Source organism: Ranitomeya imitator, chromosome 1 (genome assembly GCF_032444005.1).
Source record: "Ranitomeya imitator isolate aRanImi1 chromosome 1, aRanImi1.pri, whole genome shotgun sequence".
NCBI lineage: Eukaryota > Metazoa > Chordata > Amphibia > Anura > Dendrobatidae > Ranitomeya > Ranitomeya imitator.
In genome coordinates, this window is record NC_091282.1 from 1,021,644,666 (window position 1) to 1,021,668,086 (window position 23,421).

At 44.8% G+C, this 23,421-nt stretch overlaps 1 long non-coding RNA gene across 1 annotated transcript; it reads right to left on the reverse strand.

The window, feature by feature from the left end:
• Nucleotides 1–2,297: 2,297 nt before the first annotated feature.
• On the reverse strand, nt 2,298–6,109 carry LOC138658267 (uncharacterized). Its single transcript, XR_011317421.1, has 5 exons — nt 6,037–6,109; nt 5,557–5,629; nt 4,517–5,132; nt 3,809–4,150; nt 2,298–3,187 (listed from the first exon to the last, which is right to left on the reverse strand). It is a non-coding gene; the product is annotated as an uncharacterized lncRNA (long non-coding RNA).
• Between the last annotated feature and the right edge of the window lie 17,312 nt (nt 6,110–23,421).

Here is a 23,421-nt window from a genome sequence, read left to right on the forward strand (position 1 = left end):
CGCATGCAGAAGTAGGTGGACCTAAATGGAAAAAGTGTGGAAGTGGGCGGAGTTTAACGGAGGAAGTATGCAGCCCTCCACAAAGCCCCGGTACCCAATTTGGTGCTTAATGACCAAGCCAATTTTTACAATTCTAACCACTGTCAGTTTGAGGTTATAGCTGTGGAACGGTTCAATGTATCCCACTGATTTGGGGGGGTCAATATAACAAAAAACACCCAAAAGTGACACCAATCTAAAAACTGCACCCCTCAAGGTGCAAAAAAACACATTCAAGAAGTTTATTAACCCTTCAGGTGCTTCACAAGAACTAAAGCAATGTTGAAGGAAGAAATGAACATTTTACTTTTTTTAATAAAAATTTTACTTTTAACAATTTTTTTTATTTACACAAGGTTATCAGGAGAAAATGGACCAAAAATAAATTTTATTGTGCAAATTCTCCAGAGTACACTGATATCCCATATGTGGTGAAAATCCAGGCTCGGACTGGCCCACAGGGTAACTGTATGGGCAGTACTTGGCATAATTCACATGATTTACTCTCTACAGAAAAGAGCAGCATCTCATTCAGTAACCAAATTACCTAGTTTATTATTATGTAGAGATAAAGGTAAATTTGTGAGTGAGAGTAGTATAATATTTGTATGCAGGTGAAAAGTGGGTCCCCAAAGTCAATGTTACTGGTGGACCCTTGGCCCGCCAGTCCAACACTGGGAAAATCCACTGTTTGGGTGCATGACAGGGCTCAGAAGGGAGGGAGCACCATTAGACTTTTTAAATGCAAAATTGGCTGGAATCAATGGTGGCTCCATGTCGCATTTGAAGACCCCCTGATGTACCTAAACAGTGTTTACTCCCCCATTCTAATTCCAACCCTAACCCCAATACACCTGTAACACTAATCCCAACCCTTACCATAACCCTAACCACAACCCTAACCCCAACCCACCCCTAACCCTAACCATAACCCTAACCACAATTCTAACCCCAACACACCCCTAAATCTAATCCCAACCATGACCCTAACCACCAGCCTAACCCCAACATACCCCTAACCCTAATGCCAACCCTAACCATAACCCTAACCACAAATCTAACCCTAACACACCCCTAACTCTAATACCAATCCTAACCGTAATCCCAACCATAACCACAACCTTAACCCTAGCCCAACCCTAACCCTAGCCCAACCCTAACTTTAGCTTAACCCTAACCCTATCTTTAGCCCAACTCACTTTAGCCCAACCCTAACCCTAACTTTAGCCCAATTCTAACCCTAATAGAAAAATGGAAATAAATACATTTTTTTAATTTTATAATTTTTAGCTAAGAGGTGATAAAGGTGGGTTTGATTTACTATTTTTTATTTTGATTACTGGGATAGGGTTTATCACAGTGATCAAAATGAACCAATAGGAAAAATTTACTATTGCTGCCGGGTGCCGGCTGGCAGATCTCAGCGGGCGCACTGTGCATGCGCCCGCCATTTTCTCCTGGAAGAAGATGCTGGCAGCCTGGGGACTTCATGTGGGTTGCAGGGACAACGGAGGTACCATGGGGGATCAGGGGACCCTATTTCTCTCTCCTAATATGTGTGATCACATAAGAGGAGAGAGAAATTAAATGGAAAATGGGACTCATTTTTCTTTGCGGTCGCCATTATACCGTTAATAAAAGTGATTGCAAAACCAAGATCAGTAGAAACCAACCTGAATCGTGTTCTTTGGGATCTTAGCTACCCCGAGTAGCCAAGACCAAAGAAAAATTCTGACTTTGGGGGGCGCTATACTCTTATTCCTCAGCTCCGTTAAAAAGTGGTGCTGTGGTTTAAGTACCCTTAACTGCTGCCATTAAAAAGCATATTGGCTGTCGTTAAGGGGTTAAACTATATAGCTGATTTCATTAAGAGGTGTATATATCTGTCTTCAGATTGATTGCACTTGTGGCAACCTTGTGCTGCAGAACTAAATGAAGTTCACAAATGACATGTCAGAACTTTGAGAAGTTAGATGAGGTTACGGGTGGTTAGAATTAGAGATGAGCGAATATTTCAATGTTCGATTCAGGGTTAAGTTTGCCAAATGTGCAATCTTCACTGATTAATTCATCAAATATTTGCCGAACATTACCAAACACCTTTATAGTCAAAGGAAGGCAAAAACAAATGCATGCACAACACCTTGGAATGGCCCTGTAATAATTATAGGGGATAACTCAGGAGAGTCTTTGCGTGGAACAAGACAACTACAGGACACAGTCTTATAAGTGGTAAAGTCTATATTATCACACGGTGATTCAAACAGGTGCAGAGAGGAACTCAAGTCCATAACACTTGGAGTTAATATTAAACGCAGCTTAACAGTCTATAGGGAACTTCAGAGGAAAATGCAAACACGCAGAAAGTCTATGAAGCACAATTATTCTTGACACAAATAAGTCCTTGTTTAGTCCAAACACAGATAAATATGCTTATAAGGCAGTTCAAATAATATCTTAGCTCAACCAGAGAGGCCTGGTAATAGACTCAGGTTTTTGCAGAGCAGAAACAGCTTACATGTCCAGCAAATGCAGATGGAAGTAAACACAAGCAGCAGATGAAGGAGGATTACTGGAAACTGGTGTATGCAGCAGAAACTCAGAGCAGAGTAGCAGGATAACCACACAGATTCACAGGAGCAGGTATATAGCCATGGAGCCACCAGGGTCGGGAGCTGGATGCAAGGCAGAATACTCTAGCACAGACTGAAGGCTGGGGTGGAGTTTTATAGCAGGAAGACAGTGCACATGAGACCAAAGACGCCATCTTGGAAAAGGGCAGTAATGCACAAAAGGTAATAAAAAGTGTTCAGAGTCCTGACATTACTCCCTCCTTAGAAGCGGCCTCAGGACGATCCTGGACCTGGTTTCTCATGGAATCTCTGATGAAAAACGAGAAATCTTCTGTTGGGCATTGATGTTTTCCACAGGTTCCCAAGAGTCTTCCTCAGGGGGATATCCCTGCCATCTTATCAGATATTGGAGCCGATTCCTGCGAATCCTGGAATCAATAATTTCCTCCACCACAAATTGTTCTTGCCCATCAATCACCACAGGCTGCGGAGGTGGCACAACACGTCCCAGGAAGGTATTAGGAGATACAGGCTTTAGTAATGATACATGAAAAACTGGGTGTTCCTTCATAGTCCTATAACCATGGAAATATGATGTGCACACTGTAAAGTTCAGAAAGGGAGGTGCCGGCTGAACATCCAAAGGCAAATATACAAGAGAAAAATAGCCGCACTCAAGTCTTTGCATTCCTGTAGAAAGTTTGGTTGCTTTATTCACATGAACAGACACCACCAAAATAGTTTTCAAAGAAAAAAAGGTGATTGCGGACAACAGGGTTAACGTTTCGACCAGGCACGGTCTTTCTGCACCACCAATGAGACGGACAGCCTACCCTTGAACTCGGCCTGAAGTTGCCTTCTGGGATCTTCCCCCTATATGTCTATTTTCTCCTATTCACTCTCCTTACATAAGTGAGGTTTTGAGAAAGACCGTGCCTGGTCGAAACATTAACCCTGTTGTCCGCAATCACCTTTTTTCTTTGAAAACTATTTTGGTGGTGTCTGTACACGTGAATAAAGCAACCAAACTTTCTACAGAAATGCAAAGCCTTCATAGTCCTAGGCAGCTTCACCCGGCAGGCCACAGAGCTCACAATACCGCTGATCTTGAAATGGCCAATGAATTTCTGTCCAAGTTTTTGTGAAGGAACGTTTCACTTCAGAATCTTAGTTGCTAACCTCATGGAATCTCCTACCTTGAACATGGGTGCAGGTTTACGGAATCTATCAGCCGATCTCTTATAACGTTCTTGAGCTGTGGTAAGAGATTTCTTCAGAACCTCCAAATTTTGCCTCATCGCAGTCAGCCTTTCCTCCACTGCCGGAACCGGAGAATTAATTGTAAACCTAGGTAAGATACACGGATGATAACCCAGGTTGGCAAAGAAAGGTGTAAATTTAGTGGAGGCGCTCTGAGAATTGTTATATGAAAATTTGGCTAATGGCAGCAACTCCAACCAATCATCCTGTAGATGGCTGACATAGCATCTTAGATATTGTTCCAGCGTCTGGTTGGTACGCTCAGTCTGACCATTTGTCTGGGGATGGTAAGCGGAAGAGAGACAGACATTAATACTGAGTGCAGAGCAAAACCCCTTCCAGAATCTTGAAGTGAACTATACTCCACGGTCAGAGATTATCTCATCTGGAACCCCATGCAACCAAAAGACATTCTGTATAATCAAGTTCACCGTATCTTTAGCTGAGGGGAGGCCGCTGCACAGAACAACATGAGCGGCTTTAGTCAGGCGATCAACTACCACCATGATTGTATTCATGCCCCCCGATGTAGGCACCGCCACAGTAAAGTCCATTGATATAGACCCCCAAGGGCAGGACGGAACAGGTAATGGTTGTAAAAGACTCGTAGGTGCCACATGAGGAGTCTTGTAACGAGCACATACCTCGCAAGAGAGAACATAGTCCTTGGTATCCTTCAGGCAAGTTGGCCACCAGAAGAATCGGCTCAGGAACTCTTGTGTCTTCTGTACCCCCCTGTGACCAGCCAACTTGTAGTCATGTACCAACTTGAGGATCTGCAGACAGACAACCTCAGGGACGTAGATACGTCAATCTCTGAACCACATGCCACCCTTAAAGACAAGAATAATATCCACAGGTGGGTTGACCAGAAATACATTACCGTCATAAGCCTCCCTGAACTCTTTCCACAAGTCCTGATCGTGGATAACTCCGATGAAATTGGCATCAGATAGAATGGTCTTGGACAGGGCTCCAGGTACGGAATCCGCAGCATGGATTCGGGATAAAGCATCAGCCTTTCCATTACGAGAACCTGGACGGTACGAGATAACAAAGTTAAGTTGATTTAAAAATAGGTTCCAATGAGCCTTACGAGGAGAAAGACTAGTGAATCTAAGGAACTCTAAATTGTGATGGTCAGTTAGCACTATGATCTGTTGTGCAGCTCCTTGCAGATGATGCCTTCATTCTTTGAAAGCCGCAATGGCCAGCAATTCCTTGTCTCCCATGTCATAATTCTTCTCTGCTGAGGTTAGTCTACGGGAAAAGAAAGCACAAGGATGTAGCAGACTCTTCTCTCCAGTTCTTTGGGAGAGAATAGCCCCCAAAGCATTATCAGAAGCGTCCACCTCCACAATGAAAGAAATTGTTGGATCTGGGTGTATCAACAGCGGTGCTGAGGTGAAACAGATCTTAAGCCGATCAAAAGCCTCTTGAGCCTGTGATGACCACTTAAAGGGCTTTTCCTTCTTTGTCAAGGAAGTAATGGGACGGACAATATCAGAAAAATTTCGAATAAAGCGTCTGTAGAAATTTGCAAAACCAATAAAACGTTGGACCTCCTTAATGGTCTTGGGTACTGGCCAGTCAAGGATAGCCTGAATCTTACCAGATTCCATGTTCAGCCCCTGGGGAGAGATAATATAACCTAAGAACTGTATCTCAGAACGATGGAACTCACATTTCTCCGGCTTAATATACAGATGATTCTCTTTCAGACGTCTTAAAACAGTATTGACATGTTCTTCATGTTCCTGTAGAGAGTCAAAAAAGATTAGTATATCGTCCAAATAGATCACCACAAACTGGTTCAACAAATCTCTGAAAATGTCATTAGCAAGATGTTGAAACGTTGCAGGGGGGTTACAAAGCCCGAAGGGCATCAAAAGATATTCAAAGTGTCCATACCGGCATCTGAATGCTGTCTTCCACTCATCCCCTGGACGAATACGCACCAAATTATAAGCCCCACGAAGATCCAGTTTAGAGAACACCTTTAAGGCTTGAAGCTCAGGTGCCGCCAAAGGGTATATGTTACCAAAAGTAATAGCTGCCCCAGGAAGCAGCTCAATGGGACAGTCATAATGCCTGTGTGGAGGAAACTGATCTGCATTCTTCAGATGTCAGAAAACTCTTTATATGCTGAAGGTAAAGTAAATACCTGTACATGTGGCTCCGTAGCCGTGGACTCAGGGACAGCTTCTTTTAATGCTGAGTTGCTCCTTGTTGGAAAGATATTCTCCTTTGTCTGCCAGTTGATAATTGGGTTCTGAGAAAGCAACCAAGGAATGCCTAAAATCACAGGAAAATGAGGATAAGAAATTAGCAAGAAAGAAAGTTGCTCATGATGATTAGGCTCCAACAAAATTTCAAGGGGTACGGTCTCCTGATCCACAGGCCCAGAGATTAAAGGTATGTAGAAAAGCCACGGAGACACCATCGTGTGTTCCTCAATGCAAGCAATAAATAGCCATGTCTTTCACCGGGAAGGAACAACCACGGGAAGGACATCATCCAAAAAGGAAAACCACCTATGCCAAAACATGGTATCCATCCACAGACAGCTGTTTCGGGGTATTTGCCCCTCATCAGTGTGGAGTAGGAAATTAGCTGTTAGGAGCAGAGCCTAGTAAAAGGACTATAAACATAAGGATGAATGACCTCGGGGAGATCAAAACATCCAACACCGTGGAGACACCATCATGTGTTTTTCAACGCTGTGATCCAGAACACTGCCCCCATCCCTTATGGGAAATATGCAAATGCATGTAGAAAAGCCGCGGAGACACCATTACCTGTTTCTCAATGCAAGCAATAAATAGCCAGGTCTTTCACTGAGAAGGAACAACAACAGGAAGGACAGCATCCAAAAAGGAAAACCACCTATGCCAAAACATGGTATCCATCCACAGACAGATGTTTCGGGGTATTTGCACCTCATCAGTGTGGAGTAGGAAACTGGCTATTAGGAGCAGTGCCTAGTAAAAGGACTATAAACATAAGGATGAATGACCTCGGGGAGATCAAAACATCCAACACCGCAGAGACACCATCACGTGTTTCTTAACACAGTGATCCAGAACACTGCACCCATCCCTTATGGGAAATATGCAAATGCATGTAGAAAAGCCGCGGAGACACCATCACCTGTTTATCAATGCAAGCAATAAATAGCCAGGTCTTTCACCGAGAAGGAACAACCACGGGAAGGGCAGAATCCAAAAAGGAAAACCACCTATGCCAAAACATGGTATCCATCCACAGGCAGATGTTTTGGGGTATTTGCCCCTCATCAGTGTGGAGTAGGAAACTGGCTATTAGGAGCAGTGCCTAGTAAAAGGACTATAAACATAAGGATGAATGACCTCGGGGAGATCAAAACATCCAACACCGCAGAGACACCATCACGTGTTTCTTAACGCAGTGATCCAGAACACTGCACCCATCCCTTATGGGAAATATGCAAATGCATGTAGAAAAGCCGCGGAGACACCATCACCTGTTTATCAATGCAAGCAATAAATAGCCAGGTCTTTCACCGAGAAGGAACAACCACAGAAAGGACAGCATCCAAAAAGGAAAACCACCTATGCCAAAACATGGTATCCATCCACAGACAGATGTTTCGGGGTATTTGCACCTCATCAGTGTGGAGTAGGAAACTGGCTATTAGGAGCAGTGCCTAGTAAAAGGACTATAAACATAAGGATGAATGACCTCGGGGAGATCAAAACATCCAACACCGCAGAGACACCATCACGTGTTTCTTAATGCAGTGATCCAGAACACTGCACCCATCCCTTATGGGAAATATGCAAATGCATGTAGAAAAGCCGCGGAGACACCATCACCTGTTTATCAATGCAAGCAATAAATAGCCAGGTCTTTCACCGAGAAGGAACAACCACGGGAAGGGCAGAATCCAAAAAGGAAAACCACCTATGCCAAAACATGGTATCCATCCACAGGCAGATGTTTTGGGGTATTTGCCCCTCATCAGTGTGGAGTAGGAAACTGGCTATTAGGAGCAGTGCCTAGTAAAAGGACTATAAACATAAGGATGAATGACCTCGGGGATATCAAAACATCCAACACCGCAGAGACACCATCACGTGTTTCTTAACGCAGTGATGCAGAACACTGCACCCATCCCTTATGGGAAATATGCAAATGCATGTAGAAAAGCCGCGGAGACACCATCACCTGTTTATCAATGCAAGCAATAAATAGCCAAGTCTTTCACCGAGAAGGAACAACCACAGAAAGGACAGCATCCAAAAAGGAAAACCACCTATGCCAAAACATGGTATCCATCCACAGACAGATGTTTCGGGGTATTTGCACCTCATCAGTGTGGAGTAGGAAACTGGCTATTAGGAGCAGTGCCTAGTAAAAGGACTATAAACATAAGGATGAATGACCTCGGGGAGATCAAAACATCCAACACCGCAGAGACACCATCACGTGTTTCTTAATGCAGTGATCCAGAACACTGCACCCATCCCTTATGGGAAATATGCAAATGCATGTAGAAAAGCCGCGGAGACACCATCACCTGTTTCTCAATGCAAGCAATAAATAGCCAGGTCTTTCACCGAGAAGGAACAACAACGGGAAGGGCAGAATCCAAAAAGGAAAACCACCTATGCCAAAACATGGTATCCATCCACAGGCAGATGTTTTGGGGTATTTGCCCCTCATCAGTGTGGAGTAGGAAACTGGCTATTAGGAGCAGTGCCTAGTAAAAGGACTATAAACATAAGGATGAATGACCTCGGGGAGATCAAAACATCCAACACCGCAGAGACACCATCACGTGTTTCTTAATGCAGTGATCCAGAACACTGCACCCATCCCTTATGGGAAATATGCAAATGCATGTAGAAAAGCCGCGGAGACACCATCACCTGTTTATCAATGCAAGCAATAAATAGCCAGGTCTTTCACCGAGAAGGAACAACCACAGAAAGGACAGCATCCAAAAAGGAAAACCACCTATGCCAAAACATGGTATCCATCCACAGACAGATGTTTCGGGGTATTTGCACCTCATCAGTGTGGAGTAGGAAACTGGCTATTAGGAGCAGTGCCTAGTAAAAGGACTATAAACATAAGGATGAATGACCTCGGGGAGATCAAAACATCCAACACCGCAGAGACACCATCACGTGTTTCTTAATGCAGTGATCCAGAACACTGCACCCATCCCTTTTGGGAAATATGCAAATGCATGTAGAAAAGCCGCGGAGACACCATCACCTGTTTCTCAATGCAAGCAATAAATAGCCAGGTCTTTCACCGAGAAGGAACAACAACGGGAAGGGCAGAATCCAAAAAGGAAAACCACCTATGCCAAAACATGGTATCCATCCACAGGCAGATGTTTTGGGGTATTTGCCCCTCATCAGTGTGGAGTAGGAAACTGGCTATTAGGAGCAGTGCCTAGTAAAAGGACTATAAACAAAAGGATGAATGACCTTGGGGAGATCAAAATATCCAACACCGCGGAGACACCATAACGTATTTCTCAACACAAGCAATAAATAGCCAGGTCTTTCACGGGAAAGATTTTTTTGTATTTTGGGCCTACTACCTGTGTCTGCGCCACTCATTACAATTGTCCTCCACTTAACAAAGCTATGCCGCCTGTTTAGTCCTGTTACCAATTTTGAACTGAATTTAGCCTACTTTTTTATTTTTACCTACTACCTGTGTCTGCGCCACTCATTACAATTGTTCTCCACTTAACAAAGCTATGCCACTTGTTTAGTCCTGTTACCAATTTTGAACTGAATTTAGCCTACTTTTGTATTTTGGGCCTACTACCTGTGTCTGCGCCACTCATTACAATTGTCCTCCACAGAACAAAGCTATGCCGCCTTGTTAGTCCTGTTACCAATTTTGAACTGCCTTTAGCCTACCTTTGTATTTTGGGCCTACTACCTGTGTCTGCGCCACTCATTACAATTGTCCTCCACTTAACAAAGCTATGTCGCCTGTTTAGTCCTGTTACCAATTTTGAACTGAATATAGCCTACTTTTTTATTTTGGGCCTACTATCTGTGTCGGCGCCACTCATTACAATTGTCCTCCACTTAACAAAGCTATGCCGCCTGTTTAGTCCTGTTACCAAATTTGAACTGAATTTAGCCTATTTTTTTATTTTAGGCCTACTACCTGTGTCTGCACCACTGATTACAATTGTCCTCCACTTAACAAAGCTATGCTGCCTGTTTAGTCCTGTTACCAATTTTGAACTACCTTTTAGCCTACTTTTTTATTCTGGGCCTATATCAGTGTTTCCTCCTCATCCTGCCCATTGCCCAGCCACTGCTAGATGAGTCTGCTGGTACATTGACCCAGACCACTACATTTCCCTTGCACTCTACACAGCCAGAATCTGACCCTGCTGAAAGTCAGGTTCCTCTTCCCGCATACTATACCACCTTACACGGGGACAAAGAGGAAGGTGCAGAGGAAAGTGCAGGTTCCTTCATCAGGTAGGGGGGGGGCATACTCATTGGCACTGGCACATGGCCCCTCATAGTACGCAAAAGTGTCTCTGGCAGTGGGAGGCGCCACCCACCGTCAAGCACACCGCCGTACTATAAGGGGCCCTGTGCCAGTGCCAACTAGTGGGCCCCCTGCTTGCTCAGGATCACAGCACTTGCAAAGTTGAAATACTTACCTCTCCCTGCTCCACCGCCATGACATATTCCGCGTTTTCTGGGCCCACGAAAACCTTGAGCCAGCCCCACCCCCCCACAATTTTAGCCAAATGACCCACTGTTTTCAATGCCTAACTATTATTATAAAGTAAATTAAGATTGACAAGCTTAAGAAATAAGAATTGATGTTTTTGGTATTAAAATGGGCACTGTAGGTGTTTTCCTGTCCTCCACTCACTGCCGACTTTGATTCCCCATTGACTTGCAGTGGATTTCGTGTTTCGGTTGGCCACCGACTTTTCAAAATAATCGGCCGATTTCACCCGACCCAACTTTTGATAAAGTAGGTGTTTCGCAAAACCCAAATCGATCCTAAAAAAGTAAAAGTCGCTCAACTCTAGTGACAAACACCCAGTGTTGGGCAGCCGAACCCGAACAGTAACACGGACTTCCAAGTGAAGTAGGTGCTCGGTACAGACGCCGAACTTTACTGTTCGGATTCATCCATCTCTAATCTCTAGTGCTGTTCTCTAGTGCTGTGTGTGGATGAGAAATCCATTGCATCTTGCTACAGCATAACAGACAGGTTGAAGCTTTGTACTTGTAATCACTACATCACTGCAACTAACCTCTGATGAAACTACTACCTGTCATTACCTCTCTGGTAAATTGGACAAACCTAGCATAGGATTTGCAAATGTTAAATACCTTGTTCAGTAGCAAGGACAGCAATCCAAAGTGTGTAGACAAACTCTGTTTTGCAGAGGCTAGTAGAAACTGCAACTAGTGGGATGCTGTACTAACCAACCGAAGGTAGGCACGTCAGGGAAATGAACTGTCACACGACTCTGGGCTCTAGAGGGTAAAGACGCCTGCATGCATGCACTAACATGCAAGTGTTGTTGATTATACTGTAGAATATTAACCACCAACCAGACATCTACCACTCCCATTTGATTTCACTCTAGTTAGTGATCAATTAGTTTGTCATTGGGACTTGATGTGCTTCAAGCCAGTCTGGTGGTTAGTGCTCTAAATATCATTACCAAAGGAAGAGTTAGACCAAAATTAAAAGAGATTAGAGATATCGGCAATGTTAAACAGAAGTTTATGAAAATATAACTGGAAGGGTATGACAGGGAGGGAGTTGGATGAAGCATGCTCAGGCAGTTTCAAATTTGGCAACAGGTATCAGACAGGAACATGTGTGCTAACAAGCATTGAAAAGTCTATATTATTTATTTTCAGAGCACCATTGATTCCATGGTGCTCTACATGAGAGTGTTGCATACCAAATACAAATATAAATTACAGTGAACAAACTAACAGACTGGTACAGAGGGGAGAGGGCCCTGCACTTGCGGGCTTACAGTCTAAATACAAGATATTTAGGGGACTAGGACAATGTTTTATAATTATAATTCTTCCCAGAATACATTTAATTGACAACTTTTCCTTAATGGAAATGTAATATAGTTTTTTGCCAATACCAAAATAAGTTAAGAAGGCTGGCAATGAAGCGGGGTAGATTATGTGCAGAGATCACGGCAGCCAGACCATACTTATACTGTAGGTGCATTAATTAAAATGGCAATGTACATTCCTTAGACATGAACCATAATAATAAATAATAATCTTTATATAGCGCTAACATATTCCGCAGCGCTTTACAGGTTGCACACATTATCATCGCTGTCCCTGTTGGGGCTCACAATCTAAATTCCCTATCTGCATGTTTTTGGAATGTGGGAGGAAACCGGAGTACCCGGAGGAGACCCACGCAAACACAGAGAGAACATACAAACTCTTTGCAGCTGTTGTCCTTAGCGGGGCTTGAACCCAGGACTCCAGCGCTGCAAGGCTGCTGTGCTATCCACAGCGCCACCGTGCTGCCCTATAGTGTGTGTATATATATATATATACTATATATATATAGTATTTATTTGTCCCTGTGATTTCCTGCACTTTTTTAAACTCTTGATTTCCCTGTGTTTTAAAACTCCTTTCCTACTTTTTACAATTGTATTGCATATTCCTCTCCGGCATATCACTATTATTGAACTTTGGCAAATCTCACAACCCTGTGAATACAGTGCCTAAACTGCAGTCCTATATATCTTATATTGTGGACAGCACAATTCTATAAGTTTGTTTTTTATCCAATTAACAGTACATGATTCTGTAAAACACTAAGAAAACATGTCTTTTCCGGCAAATTGATGCCCTTGTTAATACAATTAGGTACCAGTTGGTCTACATACAGTATCATGATCAATACGCAGAAAATGTCAAGCAGAAGCAATTTCCTCATCAGGCCATCTCATCTGTGGGGGCAAGCAGATGTTTGAGACATAAATACAATTATCATGACAATCAGATTTCATTTTTGTTTATTTCAGAGTAACTATGATTCATCATTCAACGTTTGTAAAGGTCTTTCATGCAGGTAGATTATCGATGAGACTGTTTAATATCAGATTTTACATTAAAAGAAACATCTCTACAAATCATTTCAGCACGTCAGACCAATAACAACAATTGACTTTTCAATAAACCACAAAAATCACCAAAATGATTATTTTGGGGCAGAACACTAAAATTGGAATATTTTAGAAAAAAGTATAAAAGCATAAAATAGCATTACCACAGTTCTTTAACCACTTTATATGAACAGTCCCTCACTGTCATGTTGGACGCTATTCACACTAGGGCGTCCGACAGACAGCGGTAATTCTGCATTCGTCCACTATGTGCTCAGTGGCGCCGGCTAGATTTTATCTAGGTTGTCCGGGGTTAATCTAGCTGGTACTCGGATTGGAGGCTGGGGCACGCCTACGGCCTTTAAATAGTTCTTCTGAACTTTGGGCGTCGCCGATTATAGCTTGTGTCTTGTGCCTGGTGATCTCGGTTCGGAGTGGTGGTCTTGGAGTGGAAATATCATATCTGGTGGTGCATGATCCTTTGTCATATTTCTCCTTCCTATATTCGTGTTTGTTTTGCCCGGTGCACATTATAGTGTTTTCCTGAGTGTGTTTGCGGCGTGGTGCGTTTTTGGTTTTCCCTGTCTGTGCTTTCTGTAAGGGTTGGTGTGAGGATTATCACTGGGTGGAAGGTGGAGGTTTCAGTTTAGTACTGAATCAGGAGTCAGGGTCAGGCCTGGCGGCCCAGACAAGCACACCATCAGTGTAATCTCTGGGAGAGGGACAGACAGGGTTTTCCTAGTCTGAGGGAAATCGCAGGGGCCCGGGTTATTAGCTTTAGTCTACATAGGCTCCCCATGACACTCACTACTTTCAAGACCACACTCGCCACAGCTAAACAAACCTACTTCTCATCTCTCATATCCTCCCTGTCTCACAACCTATAACCTGGAGTAACCACCGATCGACCAAACCGCTGCATGACCAGCTCTACCCTCGCCTACTGTATTCTCACCCATCCCTTGTAGATTGTGAGCCTTCGCGGGCAGGGTCCTCCCTCCTCCTGTACCAGTTATGACTTGTATTGTTTAAGATTATCGTACTTGTTTTTATTATGTATACCCTCCTTACATGTAAAGTGCCATGGAATAAATGGCGCAATAAGAATAAATAATAATAATAATTATATTATACCTAAATTACATGAACATTTCCAACCTTGACATGGAGGTTTTACAGTAGCTGAGGCACAGATTTGGGGATACTTACAGACCTGTTTCTTCTCCCCTCACTATCTCTAAACACTTGGGAGTAGGGTTGAGCGACCTTGACTTTTTTAGAGTCGAGTCGGGTTTCGCGAAACCCGACTATCTCAAAAGTCGAGTCGAGTGGAATCGGCCGATTATCGCGAAAAGTCGGGGATCGACCGAAACACGAAACCCAATGCAAGTCAATGGGGGAGCATAGTCGGCAGTGAGTAGAGGCCAGGAAAACATGTACAGAGCCCATTTTAATGGCAAAAACATCCATTCTTGTTACTGAAGCTTGTCAATCTTAATTTAGCTTATAATAATTGTAAGGCATTTGAAATTGGGGGTCATTTGGCTAAAGTTGTGGGGGGTAGGGCTGGTTCAAGTAATTAGTGGGCCCAGTAAATCTGGACCACGTCACGGCAGTGGAGCAGGGAGAGGTAAGTATTTCAACTTTGCAAGTGCTGTGATCCTGAGCAAGCAGGGGAGCCCAGTCGTTGGCATTGGCACTGGCAAAGGGCCCCTCAAAGTACAGCGATGTGTTTGCACGGCGGGGGCGCCTCCCACCGGCAGCAACACTTTTGCGTACTATGAGGGGCCCTGTGCCAGTGACGTCGCCAACGAGTATTCCTCCCCCTGTTATGGACCTGGTGGTTAGGAGCACCCGGCACGACCTGATAGTTAAACTCACACAGGACAAGCTCTGGGATGTGGGAGCTCTGCTGACCGCAGGCCCTAATCCTATCACAACAACTAGAAATAGCCGTGGAGCGTTCCTGACACTCCCTAGACGCCTCTTCACAGCCTAAGAGCTAGCTAGCCCTAGAGATAGAAAATAAAGCCTACCTTGCCTCAGAGAAATTTCCCAAAGAAAAAGGCAGCCCCCCACATATATTAACTGTGAGTAAATATGAAAGTCACAAACGCAGAAATGAAACAGGTTTCAGCAAAGGGAGGCCAGACTTACTAAACAGACAGAGGATAGGAAAGGTATCTTTGCGGTCAGCACAAAAAACTACAAAAGACCACGCAGAGTGTGCAAAAAGACCTCCGCACCGACTAACGGTGCGGAGATGCCACTCTGCATCCCAGAGCTTCCAGCTAGCAAGACAAAATCATGATAACCAGCTGGACAAGGAAACAATGAACAAATAATAACTATCAGGAACTTAGCTTCTGCTGGAGAAGACAGGTCACCAGAAAGATCCAAGAGCGAACTGAACCAATGCAGGAACATTGACAGCTGGCATGGAGTAACGATCTGAGTGGAGTTAAATAGAGCAGCCAACCAAAGGATAAACCATGTCACCTGTGTAAGGAACCTCAGAAGCAGCAGCTTCACTCACAGCCACCAGAGGGAGTCCATGGACAGAACTCGCCGAAGTACCATTCACAACCACAGGAGGGAGTTTGACAACAGAATTCACAACAGTACCCCCCCTTGAGGAGGGGTCACCGAACCCTCACCAGAGCCCCCAGGCCGATCAGGATGAGCCAAATGAAAGGCATGAACTAGATCGGCAGCATGAACATCAGAGGCAAAAACCCAGGAATTATCTTCCTGACCATAACCCTTCCACTTGACCAGGTACTGGAGTTTCCATCTCGAAACACGAGAATCCAAAATCTTCTCCACCACATACTCTAACTCCCCCTCGACCAACACCGGGGCAGGAGGTTTTTTTTTTCAGGGAGAATTTAGATACCAAATTTAAAAAAAAAAAAACACTAGGCTTTCTATGGCCCACTATTTAAGAGAGATGGCTGTTATGAAAGGCAATTCAGAATCACAATGGACATGGAGGTCAGAGCACATACAGTGAACTGACAATAACCCAAAATAATAGAACGAGCTCTGAGACGTGGGAACTCTGCAGACCGCAATCCCTAAGCCTATCAAACCACACTAAAGGTAGCCGTGGAGCGCTCCTGACCAGAACCTAGGCGCTTCGTCACAGCCTGAGAAACTAGCTAATCCTGAAGATAGAAAAATAAGCCTACCTTGCCTCAGAGAAATTCCCCAAAGGAAAAGGCAGCCCCCCACATATAATGACTGTGAGTAAGATGAAAACACAAACATAGAGATGAAAAAGATTTAGCAAAGTGAGGCCCGACTAGCTGAACAGAACGAGGATAGGGAAGATAACTTTGCGGTCAGCACAAAAACCTATAAAAAAATCACGCAGAGGTGACAAAAAGACCCTCCGCACGACTAACGGTACGGAGGTGGTCCCTCTGCGTCTCAGAGCTTCCAGCAGGCGAGAAAAACCAATAAAGCAAGCTGGACAGAAAAATAGCAACAAAATAACATAAGCAAAACTTAGCTTTGCAGAGCAGCAGGCCACAGGAATGATCCAGGGAAAAAACAAGTCCCACACTGAAACATTGACAGGAAGCATAGATCAAAGCATCAGGTGGAGTTAAGTAGAGAAGAAGCTAACGAGCTCACCAGATCACCTGAGGGAGGAAACTCAGAAGCTGCAGTACCACTTTCCTCCACAAACGGAAGATCCCAGAGAGAATCAGCCGAAGTACCACTTGTGACCACAGGAGAGAACTCTGCCACAGAATTCACAACAGTACCCCCCCCCCCTTGAGGAGGGGTCACCGAACCCTCACCAGAGCCCCCAGGTCGACCAGGATGAGCCACATGAAAGGCACGAACAAGATCGGGAGCATGGACATCAGAGGCAAAAACCCAGGAATTATCCTCCTGAGCATAACCCTTCCATTTAACCAGATACTGGAGTTTCCGTCTTGAAACACGAGAATCCAAAATCTTCTCCACAATATACTCCAATTCCCCCTCCACCAAAAACGGGGCAGGAGGCTCAACAGATGGAACCATAGGTGCCACGTATCTCCGCAACAATGACCTATGGAATACGTTATGTATGGAAAAAGAATCTGGAAGGGTCAGACGAAAAGACACAGGATTAAGAACCTCAGAAATCCTATACGGACCAATAAAACGAGGTTTAAACTTAGGAGAGGAAACCTTCATAGGAATATGACGAGAAGATAACCAAACCAGATCCCCAACACGAAGTCGGGGACCCACACGGCGTCTGCGATTAGCGAAAAGTTGAGCCTTCTCCTGGGACAAGGTCAAATTGTCCACTACCTGAGTCCAAATCTGCTGCAACCTGTCCACCACAGTATCCACACCAGGACAGTCCGAAGACTCAACCTGTCCAGAAGAGAAACGAGGATGAAACCCAGAATTGCAGAAAAACGGTGAAACCAAGGTAGCCGAGCTGGCCCGATTATTAAGGGCGAACTCAGCCAAAGGCAAAAAGGACACCCAGTCATCCTGATCAGCAGAAACAAAGCACCTCAGATATGTTTCCAAGGTCTGATTGGTTCGCTCGGTCTGGCCATTAGTCTGAGGATGGAAAGCCGAGGAAAAAGACAAGTAAATGCCCATCCTACCACAAAAGGCTCGCCAAAACCTCGAAACAAACTGGGAACCTCTGTCAGAAACAATATTCTCTGGAATGCCATGCAAACGAACCACATGCTGGAAGAACAAAGGCACCAAATCAGAGGAGGAAGGCAATTTAGACAAGGGTACCAGATGGACCATCTTAGAAAAGCGATCACAGACCACCCAAATGACTGACATCTTTTGAGAAATGGGAAGGTCAGAAATAAAATCCATAGAGATATGTGTCCAAGGCCTCTTCGGGAGCGGCAAGGGCAAAAGCAACCCACTGGCACGAGAACAGCAGGGCTTAGCCCGAGAACAAATCCCACAGGACTGCACAAAAGCACGCACATCCCGCGACAGAGAGGGCCACCAAAAGGATCTAGCCACTAACTCTCTGGTACCAAAGATTCCAGGATGACCAGCCAACACCGAACAATAAAGTTCAGAGATAACTCTATTCGTCCACCTATCAGGGACAAACAGTTTCTCCGCTGGGCAACGATCAGGTTTATTAGCCTGAAACTTTTGCAGCACCTGCCGCAAATCAGGGGAGATGGCAGACACAATTACTCCTTCCTTGAGGATACCCGCCGGCTCAGATAAACCCGGAGAGTCGGGTACAAAACTCCTAGACAGAGCATCCGCCTTCACATTTTTAGAGCCCGGAAGGTACGAAATCACAAAGTCAAAACGGGCAAAAAACAACAACCAATGAGCTTGTCTAGGATTCAAGCGCTTGGCAGACTCGAGATAAGTCAAGTTCTTATGATCAGTCAATACCACCACGCGATGCTTAGCTCCTTCAAGCCAATGACGCCACTCCTCGAATGCCCACTTCATGGCCAGCAACTCTTGGTTGCCCACATCATAATTACGCTCAGCAGGCGAAAACTTCCTGGAAAAGAAAGCGCATGGTTTTATCACTGAGCAATCAGAACCTCTCTGCGACAAAACAGCCCCTGCTCCAATCTCAGAAGCATCAACCTCGACCTAGAACGGAAGAGAAACATCTGGTTGACACAACACAGGGGCAGAAGAAAAACGACGCTTCAACTCTTGAAAAGCTTCCACAGCAGCAGAAGACCAATTGACCACATCAGCACCCTTCTTGGTCAAATCGGTCAATGGTTTAGCAATACTAGAAAAATTGCAGTTGAAGCGATGATAAAAATTAGCAAAGCCCAGGAACTTTTGCAGACTTTTCAGAGATGTCGGCTGAGTCCAATCATGGATGGCTTGGACCTTAACAGGATCCATCTCGATAGTAGAAGGGGAAAAGATGAACCCCAAAAATGAAACCTTCTGCACACCAAAGAGACACTTTGATCCCTTCACAAACAAAGAATTAGCACGCAGGACCTGAAAAACCGTTCTGACCTGCTTCACATGAGGCTCCCAATCATCCGAGAAGATCAAAATGTCATCCAAGTACACAATCAGGAATTTATCCAGGTACTCTCGGAAGATGTCATGCATAAAGGACTGAAACACTGATGGAGCATTGGCAAGTCCGAACGGCATCACGAGATACTCAAAATGACCCTCGGGCGTATTAAATGCAGTTTTCTATTCATCACCTTGCTTAATTCGCACCAGATTATACGCACCACGAAGATCTATCTTTGTGAACCAACTAGCCCCCTTAATCCGAGCAAACAAGTCAGATAACAATGGCAAGGGATACTGAAATTTAACAGTGATCTTATTAAGAAGGCGGTAATCAATACACGGTCTCAGCGAACCATCCTTCTTGGCTACAAAGAAGAACCCTGCTCCCAGTGGTGATGACGATGGGCGAATATGTCCCTTCTCCAGGGATTCCTTCACATAACTGCGCATAGCGGCGTGTTCGGGCACGGATAAATTAAATAATCGACCTTTAGGGAATTTACTACCAGGAATCAAATTGATAGCACAATCACAATCCCTATGCGGAGGTAGAGCATCGGACTTGGGTTCTTCAAATACATCCTGATAATCAGACAAGAACTCTGGGACCTCAGAAGGGGTGGATGACGAAATCGACAAAAATGGAACATCACCATGTACCCCCTGACAACCCCAGCCGGATACCGACATGGAATTCCAATCCAATACTGGATTATGGGTTTGTAGCCATGGCAACCCCAACACGACCACATCATGCAGATTATGCAACACCAGAAAGCGAATAACTTCCTGATGTGCAGGAGCCATGCACATGGTCAGCTGGGCCCAGTATTGAGGTTTATTCTTGGCCAAAGGTGTAGCATCAATTCCTCTCAATGGAATAGGACACCGCAAAGGCTCCAAGAAAAACCCACAACGTTTAGCATAATCCAAATCCATCAGATTCAGGGCAGCGCCCGAATCCACAAACGCCATGACAGAAAACGACGACAAAGAGCATATCAAGGTAATGGACAGAAGGAATTTGGACTGTACAGTACCAATGACGGCAGACCTAGCGGACCGCTTAGTGCGCTTAGGACAATCAGAAATAGCATGAGTGGAATCACCACAGTAGAAACACAGACCATTCAGATGTCTGTATTCCTGCCGTTCAACTCTAGTCATAGTCCTATCGCACTGCATAGGCTCAGGTTTAACCTCAGGCAGTACCGCCAAATGGTGCACAGATTTACGCTCGCGCAAGCGTCGACCGATCTGAATTGCCAAAGACAAAGACTCATTCAAACCAGCAGGCATAGGAAATCCCACCATGACATCCTTAAGAGCCTCAGAGAGACCCTTTCTGAACAAAGCTGCCAGCGCAGATTCATTCCACTGAGTGAGTACTGACCATTTCCTAAATTTCTGACAATATACTTCTATATCATCCTGACCCTGGCACAAAGCCAGCAAATTTTTCTCAGCCTGATCCACTGAATTAGGCTCATCGTACAGCAATCCGAGCGCCAGGAAAAACGCATCGACACTACTCAATGCAGGGTCTCCTGGCGCAAGAGAAAATGCCCAGTCTTGAGGGTCGCCGCGCAAAAAAGAAATAATAATCAAAACCTGTTGAATAGGATTACCAGAAGAATGAGGTTTCAAGGCCAGAAATAGCTTACAATTATTTTTGAAACTTAGAAACTTAGTTCTATCTCCAAAAAACAAATCAGGAATAGGAATTCTTGGTTCTAACATAGATTTCTGATCAATAGTATCTTGAATTTTTTGTACATTTATAACGAGATTATCCATTGAAGAGCACAGACCCTGAATATCCATGTCCACACCTGTGTCCAGAATCACCCAAATGTCTAGGGGAAAAAAAAAAAAGTGAACACAGAGCAGAAAAAAAAAAAAAATGATGTCAGAACTTTTTCTTTCCCTCTATTGAGAATCATTAGTTAGGCTCCTTGTACTGTTAGGTTTGCTAATGACAGGTGTTATGAAGGCAATCCAGAAACACAGTGTGCTTAGCGATCAGAGCGCACACAGTGATCTGACAAATACCCAAAAATACAAGAACGAGCTCTGAGACGTGGAAACTCTGTAGACTGCACACCTGATCCTATCCTAAACACAACTAAAAGCGGCTGTGGATTGCGCCTAACAACTACCTAGGCAACTCGGCACAGCCTAAGAAACTAGCTAGCCTGAAGATAGAAAAATAGGCCTGACTTGCCCCAGAGAAATTCCCCAAAGGAAAAGGCAGCCCCCCACATATAATGACTGTGAGTAAGATGAAAAGACAAAACGTAGGGATGAAATAGATTCAGCAAAGTGGGGCCCGATATTCTAGGACAGAGCGAGGACAGTAAAGCGAACTTTGCAGTCTACAAAAAACCCTAAAGCAAAACCACTCAAAGGGGGCAAAAAAAAACCCACCGTGCCGAACTAACGGCACGGCGGTACACCCTTTGCGTCTCAGAGCTTCCAGCAAAACAAAAAACAAGCTGGACAGAAAAAAAGCAACAAAAAAGCAAAAAGCACTTAGCTATACAGAGCAGCAGGTCACAGGAACAATCAGGAGAAGCTCAGATCCAACACTGAAACATTGACAAGGAGCAAGGATAGCAGCATCAGGCGGAGTTAAGTAATGAAGCAGTTAACGAGCTCACCAGAACACCTGAGGGAGGAAGCTCAGAAGCTGCAGTACCACTTGTGACCACAGGAGTGAATTCAGCCACAGAATTCACAACAGATGACGGGCGAATATGCCCCTTCTCCAGGGATTCCTTCACATAACTGTGCATAGCGGTGTGCTCAGGCACGGACAAATTAAACAATCGACCTTTTGGGAATTTACTACCAGGAATCAAATTGATAGCACAATCACAATCCCTATGCGGAGGTAGGGTATTGGACTTGGGCTCATCAAATACATCCCGTTAATCAGACAAGAACTCTGGGACCTCAGAAGGAGTGGATGACGAAATTGACAGAAATGGAACATCACCATGTACCCCCTGACAACCCCAGCTGGACACCGACATGGATTTCCAATCTAATACTGGATTATGGGCTTGTAGCCATGGCAACCCCAACACGACCACATCATGCAGATTATGCAACACCAGAAAGCGAATAACCTCGTGATGTGCAGGAGCCATGCACATGGTCAGCTGGGTCCAGTATTGAGGCTTATTCTTGGCCAAAGGCGTAGCATCAATTCCTCTCAATGGAATAGGACACTGCAAGGGCTCCAAGAAAAACCCACAACGCTTAGCATATTCCAAGTCCATCAAATTCAGGGCAGCGCCTGAATCCACAAATGCCATGACAGAATATGATGACAAAGAGCAGATCAAGGTAACGGACAGAAGAAATTTTGACTGTACAGTACCAATGGTGGCAGACCTAGCGAACCGCTTAGTGCGCTTAGGACAATCAGAGATAGCATGAGTGGAATCACCACAGTAGAAACACAGACCATTCAGACGTCTATGTTCTTGCCGTTCAACTCTGGTCAAGGTCCTATCACACTGCATAGGCTCAGGTTTAAGCTCAGGTAATACCGCCAAATGGTGCACAGGTTTACGCTCACGCAAGCGTCGACCGATCTGAATGGCCAAAGACATAGACTCATTCAAACCAGCAGGCATAGGAAATCCCACCATGACATCCTTAAGGGCTTCAGAGAGACCCTTTCTGAATATTGCTGCCAGCTAGTGTTGAGCATTCCGATACCGCAAGTATCGGGTATCGGCCGATACTTGCGGTATCGGAATTCCGATACCGAGATCCGATATTTTTGTGATATCGGGTATCGGTATCGGAAGTGTAAAATAAAGAATTAAAATAAAAAATATTGTTATATTCACCTCTCCGGCGGCCCCTGGACATCAGCGGGAGGATCCGGCGTCCGGCACGGCTTCTTTCTTCAAAATGCGCGCCTTCAGGACCTGTGGAATGACGTCCCGGCTTCTGATTGGTCGCGTGCCGCCCATGTGACCGCCACGCGACCAATCAGAAGCCGCGACGTCATTCCTCAGCTAAAGTCCTAGAATGAGCGCCTTCTAGGACCTGAGGAATGACGTCGCGGCTTCTGATTGGTCGCGTGGCGGTCACATGGGCGGCACGCGACCAATCAGAAGCCGGGACGTCATTCCACAGGTCCTGAAGGCGCGCATTTTGAAGAAAGAAGCCGTGCCGGACGCCGGATCCTCCCGCTGATGTCCAGGGGCCGCCGGAGAGGTGAATATAACAATATTTTTTATTTTAATTCTTTATTTTACACTTTAATATGGATCCCAGGGCCTGAAGGAGAGTTTCCTCTCCTTCAGACCCTGGGATCCATGAGGATACATTCCGATACTTGATGTCCCATTGACTTGTATTGGTATCGGA